Below are 7,500 nucleotides of genomic sequence, written 5' to 3' on the forward strand. Positions count from 1 at the left end.
CTCTGGAGACTTTTCCTTGTTTGATGAATATATGGAAGAGAGAAAATATGGGTGGGTTCAAATTCTTCCTTCAGAAGGAGATGGGAATGAGAAAGAGGGAGGCAGGGAAGGAGGGAGGGAGGGAAGTCCCGCCTTAGCACTTGGCCACCAGCAGCCCTGCGATTGATTTTGCTTGTCAAAAGGTTGCAAAAGGGGATCACATGGGATTCCCTGGGACACTGTGACCATCATAAATATGAATGAGTTGTCAAGCATCCAAATATAAATCACATGACCCTGGGCATGCTGCAATGATCATAAGTGTGAAAAATAAGTCATAAGTCATTTCAGTGCAATTGCAACTTTGAACAGGGGTTTTCTTTTGGTCATCAAGTTTTTGACACCTTGCTAGGTGGTACTCGAATATTGCCATATCCTAAAAGTGGTACAATCGATGAAAAGGTTGAAAAGCCCTGAACTAGAAGACCTCCAAGGTCCCTTCTGTTATTCTGTTACTCCATTATTCTGTCTGAATGCTAGTCTCTTCAGGAAAAATTATCATTTAACAAATGATATTTAATGCAAAAGTGGCTCTTTCACCAATTATAATGACACTGGTGCCGTATTAACTTCAAAGACCTAGTTGACATTTCTTTTCATGGCAACATAACAAACAAACAAAAACTTGGAAAACATCTACAAGTTTTACACTGGGCTCATATTATCATACAGTATTTGGAATGTATGAAGAAAAGTTCACTATAGCAAGAAATGCAAATAACACAAAGTAATAGGCAGGTAACTGTAGTAAACAGTGGCACAAATTTATTTATTTTATTCACTTAAAAAGATCTCAATCTTACCAACAAAATCTCATGAATATTTGTTTAATGGAATGATGTGATTGTATAGTTACTATATAATTGATTTCATGTAATTTTAATTTTTTTTGTTTACTTTGGATTTACTATTTATTTTCTAATTTAGTTTTTATTTTTCTAATAGGATTTAAGAGTTCAAAATAAAACACCCTGTAAGTTTTATCTAAGGATCCCTGGGATTCAAATTCTTCCCACTTTTCTGCTGTCTAATTGATTGGGAATAGTGAGGAACAGTTCCTGTCACTTTTTTTTTTAAAGAGAAATAAGCAATCTGTTGAGAAATAAATAAATAATGTATATATGTACTATATGTAATGTAATGTAAATTGTTACTTACTCATATATCTATTGCTTGAATAGATATCAGTTTCTCAACAGATCTATATCAGAAACTTTTAATGATGCAGGAAACAATTTAATCTGGATAATAAGGGGATATACATGCAAACAGACTAAAATAAGTTAAGTCATATGTGCTGATCTTTTCAGGTCCTGATTCTGGAAAAAAAACTTAAGCATTGAAAACTAAAATATTTTTAAAAATAGCAATAGCAATCCTCCCTCACAGAGCTGAATTGCTGGGAAAGGCTGCACCTGGTTAAAAAATATCTTTTATTTTTTTCCCAGTCTTTGATGTTTCTAGATATTCAAGGACAAGTACATCAACTGATCTCATTTTGTTATTTTTCATTACAGTTCTTGCTTTTTAAGTCTTGCTAGCAGATTGAGCAGCTTCTAATATTCTCCTGAGTAATGCTATTATGAACTTTGATTTTATATTATGTCTAGTGCTCCTTTCTGATCTAATCATATCCTGTTTATTTTTTGTATTATGTTTATGTAAGATATTCTAAAGAATCTGCCATACAAAATTGCTCTCTCTCTCTCTCTTTGCTTTTTTATTCCATGTAGCAAGTACACTGCTGTTATATTTAATTTTATAATTTCTAATTTTATTAGATTTACAAATAACCATTTATACCATTGTTTAATTTATTAAATAAGACATCATGACTGGGTTTCATAAGATGCTAATTCAGTGCTAAGTAAACCACATTGTGGCTTAGAATGTTACTCTAAGTCCTTTGTTAAATATTAATGTAACTCAGTGGCTGGGTTCAACAATATACTAATCTCTAAATCTGGGTTTTAAAAACATAATTGCTACATTTCCTAACTTTCCAAATAATACATTATATTGTGCTTATGCTGATTATACCCTGGTTCACAGAATTTCTCAGATAATGGATGGATTTGCTGCCTGTTGAGCCACTACTTGGCTACCTTAATTTAGCTTAGATTATTATGTAAATCCAGACTGCATTAAAACTGAACTCAGCACATGTTGGTATGTTTCTACCAAAGAATCAGCTTTTGGAAAATTTCAAGAAAATTGAAAGGATATATTAATGTGTATTTGCTGAAAACATATTTACTCCTGAACAAACAGACTAAATTTTCACAAATTTTCATCTTAGACTAAAAAATGATTGGGTAGTGTGTGAATCAGTGACTTCATATGTTGCATTAAGTCATAACGTGATTTGTCCGTAGTTATGACTAAATCATCTAATAAAGATTTATTCAATAAAACTTGGTTAAAAAATCCTAATTTGTGATTTATGACAATATTCAGTGTCTCTTTAGCTTTTTAAAACATGTTGTAGAAAGTGAAAACATCATTATCAGATGCTGTCAGTCAGGCAAGAAGCACACCCAGAAGAACTAGCTCTACTTTATTATAAATTCATATTAGAGGGGCAAGTGCCAGATTGCTGCCTTAAATATATTTGCAAACCAAAAAGGAATACCTGTTTGGCAGCTAGGAGTGTTGGAGCTAGCACTGCCCGTGAAGACATTGGATGGCTTGACAAAGTCTAAGTGGCAGAATATTCTTTCTAACAGTGGTGACATTTGGTGGTGGTGAACTATTTCTCAGAAAATGCCAATGGGCTGCATAAGCCTGTTAAATGGACCATATGTTGTATCGCCCTGGTTTAGACCATACTTGATAACTTGGAATCATTGAACTGGAATGGAATTCACAATCAAAATATTTTATTCCACATTCACGATAGTATTATTACTATTAAGGGCATCCACATTTGTCAAAATGTGTTAGCCCTGCAAAGTAGCCAAATAGGAAGCACAACCAGGGGTACTAGCTCTCTATTTATTGTAAGGTTACATTAACAGAACCTTGCTAGGCTAAAATAATTTCTTCTTTTCTTTCCTTTTACTCTCCGACAAACTAGGCAGGATCCTTTCTGAAATGTTTCCCTTGTGTAATTGAAGATTAAAAACTTACCTATTCAGCTAGAAACGGCCTGTCTGTTTAACTCTACAAATGGCCAATCTGCAGCTGAGTATTTTAACCTATTTTTCTCTGAACTGAAGGCTGCATACCTGAGGTTTCCACATAATCTCCAATTCAGGAATGGACTGGAAGCATACGGGCTTTGTTTCAGATACACTGAGATATCACTATGTTCTGACTGACTCCCAAGCTTTCTTATATCTTTTTCAGGAAAATTTATGAAATAGAGTTGCAAAGTTGAGGAATTATTGTATTGAGCATCCTTTTGGGATCTTCCATTTCATCCACTGGATTCATACTTATCAAAATGTACTGTGTAAATCTAGCCTATTAAAGTAGAAGCAGATTTTCACCGCTTCAAAGGACAAACAAGGTTTATTAGGAAAAGTTACATACAATAGTAGAAAAGCCGCATCATTCAACTTTTTGTTTTTGAGGTCAGGAAAAAAAAGGAAAGTGATATTCTAGGCTTCCAATAGGAAGCAGACTGAAGAGGAAAGCTATTTCAGTAGGCAGAGCAGAGCAGAGCAACACAGAAACAATGAAAGAAGGAGAGGGAGCTCCCGGCTTTCTAGCTTTATTTTTAATGTCAACTAGTAGTCAATAGGATAAAAAAAAATGCCAAGAGTAAATGCATCTGGAGCAGCATCTCAAACAAAAAAGGAAACAAAAAGGAAAAGGGAGTTGCAAACAAGATGGCCAAGTAGACAAAATGATTGAATCTCTGCCAACAAGAAGGAAGATTCAAAGGGGAGGGAACCCTCCAAAACTGAGGATACCCAGAGAGACCAAAACAAAGGATCTAGTTAGCTACTGAAAAACCTATAGTTTGTATATGTCTTTGATGATGGGCCTGAAAGTGTGTGCAAAGCTGAATCAAAGAAAAATACTACCCACAACACTGCTTACAATACTCAATATTTGGGATATTTTTCTACTGGCAGTTTAAAGCATGGATGTCATAAAATATAACTATAATGTTGGTCTTCCATTCTGCCCATACTCTGAGACTGCCTTCTTTTTCATTCTGCTGAAGCATATTTTCTTCCTACTCTGACATTCCCTTGATCTTGAAATGTATCAAAATCTGAGGTAGGACAACTTTTAAAGAAGTATAGACTGGAAGTTTTTCATGTCCCCCAACAAGTAGACATTGGTAAGGTGTCATCATCAAGTTACTAGAATGTCTGAAAGTTGTGACATTGCAATGCTGGGTGGGGAGCAGAGAGGGGGGCAGGAGACGGCTGGGAATGAGGGGCAGCGAACTAGCATTTCAATAATGATTGGTGGTCAGGTTAGAATAAACAAGCGAACAAGCATTTCAATAATGATTGGTGGTCAGGTTAGAATAAGAAAGACAATAGATATGAGTTGGATTGTTATTCTGCCTTTCTAAGAAAGAAAAATAATACTCAAAGTGGCTAACAAACAAGAGTAAGTTAGAAAGTTTATAATAAAACAATTAAATAATGGTATTTTATTATGATTAGTTAATTAATTGAATTCTTAAAGTTAAACCATTTAAACTAAATAATTTAAACAATTAAAAACTAAATTAGAATGGTACAATAATTGCATATGCAAAAGTTATAAAATAGTAAATAATAACTCTCACCAGTAAAAAGCTTAAATGCAAGATTGAGAAGGTATTGCTTAGGACTATTTCAGAAAATAGTCCATCCTTATATTTTACATTTTTTAAAACTGAGAGTAATGTATAACTGCAATAGTTTGCATCATTTTTCTCTTAATTTTGTCTTCCATATGAGTTACAATTCCAGTTATTTTAGGATTCCTTGTCCAGCACATCTATATCATGTTCGCAAATGCCATAGTATAAGTTTATTTGCCCAATCCTAAAATCATGCACTCCCTATTTTGAGGCCTTGCAACTTCAACAATAATTAAAATGAATTAAATTTTAAAAATATAACTTACCAACTGGTTCCTTATTTTATCTGAAAGGCTGGGCTCATTCAAAATGAAAACAGACTTCCCTGGAGAATCACCAGATATCAAATGCAGCTTCGTTTTATTGACATCGTTGGACAAACCAATGGTAATGAAAGATATTCCAAGAGCTCTGGCCTTTTCTGATATGTCTTGAACGTTGGGATTTTTGGGATGATCAATACCATCTGTCATTAGCAAAACCACTTTGATGCTTGTTTTACGACCTTCTGCTCTGAGCAGTTGAGTTGCATTAGAAATAGCATAGTAGGAATAAGTGCCATGCCCAATGTAGCTCATTTCATTGACTTTTTGCTTAAAAATCTGCAAGTTTTTCCATGCTAAAAAAGGACAGTCAATTCTGACAGAACTACTGAACTGCAGGATGGCCAGTCTGATATCATACCTGTGGGTACGGGTGGGCTTCATGAGGAAGACTTTATCGCTTAAGAGGATAGCAAACTCTTTCTGCTTATCAAATAATATACCCTTTGCACTTTCAGAACTATCCAGAACAAAGATGATGTCAATAAAACAGACAGAATCTAAAAAAGACAAGATTAAAAATGATATATTGAGAAAAGTCATATACTAAAAAAAGTAGGCAAGGCAGCATTATGAACCATGTACACAAGCAGTGGGCTGCTTTCATAATTTTGATTCCTCATTCCATGGACACCACTATCAAGGCAGCCATGGGGAAACTTCAAAGTCTGATGTACAACAGGATTTGTATACCTCTATATTACCAATTGTTTTACATGTAAGCATGGACAACTTGTGAAACCAAAGAATTTCTATCCCATACCCTCAGCTAGAAGTGGTACAAATTGGAATAATAAAACATCAGTAAAATTGTCTATGGTGATTCTCAGTCATTTAGGTCAGTGGTTCTCAACCTTTTTAATGCCACGACCCCCAACCGGTCGTAAGTCAAGGACTACTCAACCGGTCGTAAGTCGAGGACTACTCAACTGGTGCAGCACCATTTGCAGAATGGGACTTTTGGCAGGCTCAGCAGGGCAGAGACAGCCTGGACAATTCCTATTGGCTTTTGAAAGCCAATAGAATTAGACTCCTATTCAAGAGAGTCTATTCTATTGGCTTTCAAAAGCCAATAGAATAAAAGGGAGTAGCACAGCTAAGGAAAAGGGGGAAAAAATGGCAGACTGCGTCGTTTGGCGACCCCCGTGAAATGGTCGTTCGACCCCAAATGGGTTCCCAACCCACAGGTTGAGAACCACTGATCTAGGTCATGGTTGCCACAAAGGAACTTCTTTTCCAAAAGGCAGCTCTTTTTTTATTTGAAAACATTCCGCTTCTCATCCAATAAATTTCTTCAGTTCTAACTGACTGGAGGGGAATGGAAGGACTTATATACTTTGCAGTCATCTAGTCGTCAGCACTCTGAGGGTTGGTTGTTAGCTCTCTGAGGGTTGTTGAGGCCACTTAGGGATTTATCTGTATCCTCAGAGTCACCTGAATCAGAGTGCAAATGAGTGTGGATCTTCTTAGGAACGAAGGAAGAAGATTCCACACTGTTTGCATTCTGATTCAGAGTATTAATGACTGCAAAGAATATACATCCTTCCTTTTCCCTTCAGACAGTTAGAACTGAAGAAGCTTCTTGAATGAGAAGTAAAATGTTTTCAAAGGAAAAAAAAACAGAAGAAAGTCCAGTTGCCTTTTGAAAAAAACATCTTTGGACATCAGTGAAATTCTTACCCTTCCATTATACATCAAATCTTCTAGGCCTAAACATGATTTGCTACTTGAAGAATATTAAATAGCATGCCAAGAAGATAATGTAGCTCCAATCAAGCAGAAGCTAACAAGTTGTACTAACTGCATTGATGTAAAGAGTGAGGTTCATGTTTCACTTCTTTCTCGCATAAGAAAATAACTGCGAGTAAATGCACAGAACAAGAGAAGTTTTGCAACATAACATTCCTTTTTGCTTTGGTACAGAATACATCTCTTCTTAAGCATGAAACAAAATCCAAATCACTCCTTGAAAAGTCTCATTAAGCATCACTCAATATCCTGGAATGCTGAAAGGACTTTGGGAATAGTTTATCCCAATATTCCCTTGCTGAATACAGAATCTGAAATATCAGATACAGCATTCCTAACAATTCATGCCTAGTTTATATTTATACAGTATAATTCCTTCTGAAATAGTCTCATCTTAAACGTTCATAATTTTTAAGATGATTTGCTTAAAGCTGTTTCACAATTCTAGTTGTACAACTCTGATTTACAGAATTACAGAACAGAATGGCCACAAATTCAAAATGATAATGTCCTATACTAGAGAGAAAGAGCACCAAGGAGATAATAGTTGTAGTATTTAAATATTTGTTATCTCATAGG

The 7,500-nt window shown here is 35.2% G+C and overlaps 1 long non-coding RNA gene across 2 annotated transcripts in view; it reads right to left on the reverse strand.

The window, feature by feature from the left end:
- Positions 1-413: 413 nt before the first annotated feature.
- The window catches only part of LOC120317954, a 22,969-nt gene continuing 15,882 nt past the window's right edge, over positions 414-7,500 (reverse strand). For both annotated transcript variants that reach the window (XR_005559370.1, XR_005559369.1), the window contains exon 6: positions 414-5,672. This is a non-coding gene — a long non-coding RNA (uncharacterized LOC120317954). The remainder of the gene's footprint in view (positions 5,673-7,500) is intronic.

The sequence above is a fragment of the Crotalus tigris genome, unplaced genomic scaffold (assembly GCF_016545835.1).
Source record: "Crotalus tigris isolate CLP2741 ecotype Arizona unplaced genomic scaffold, ASM1654583v1 scf7180000019946.203332, whole genome shotgun sequence".
Lineage (NCBI taxonomy): Eukaryota > Metazoa > Chordata > Lepidosauria > Squamata > Viperidae > Crotalus > Crotalus tigris.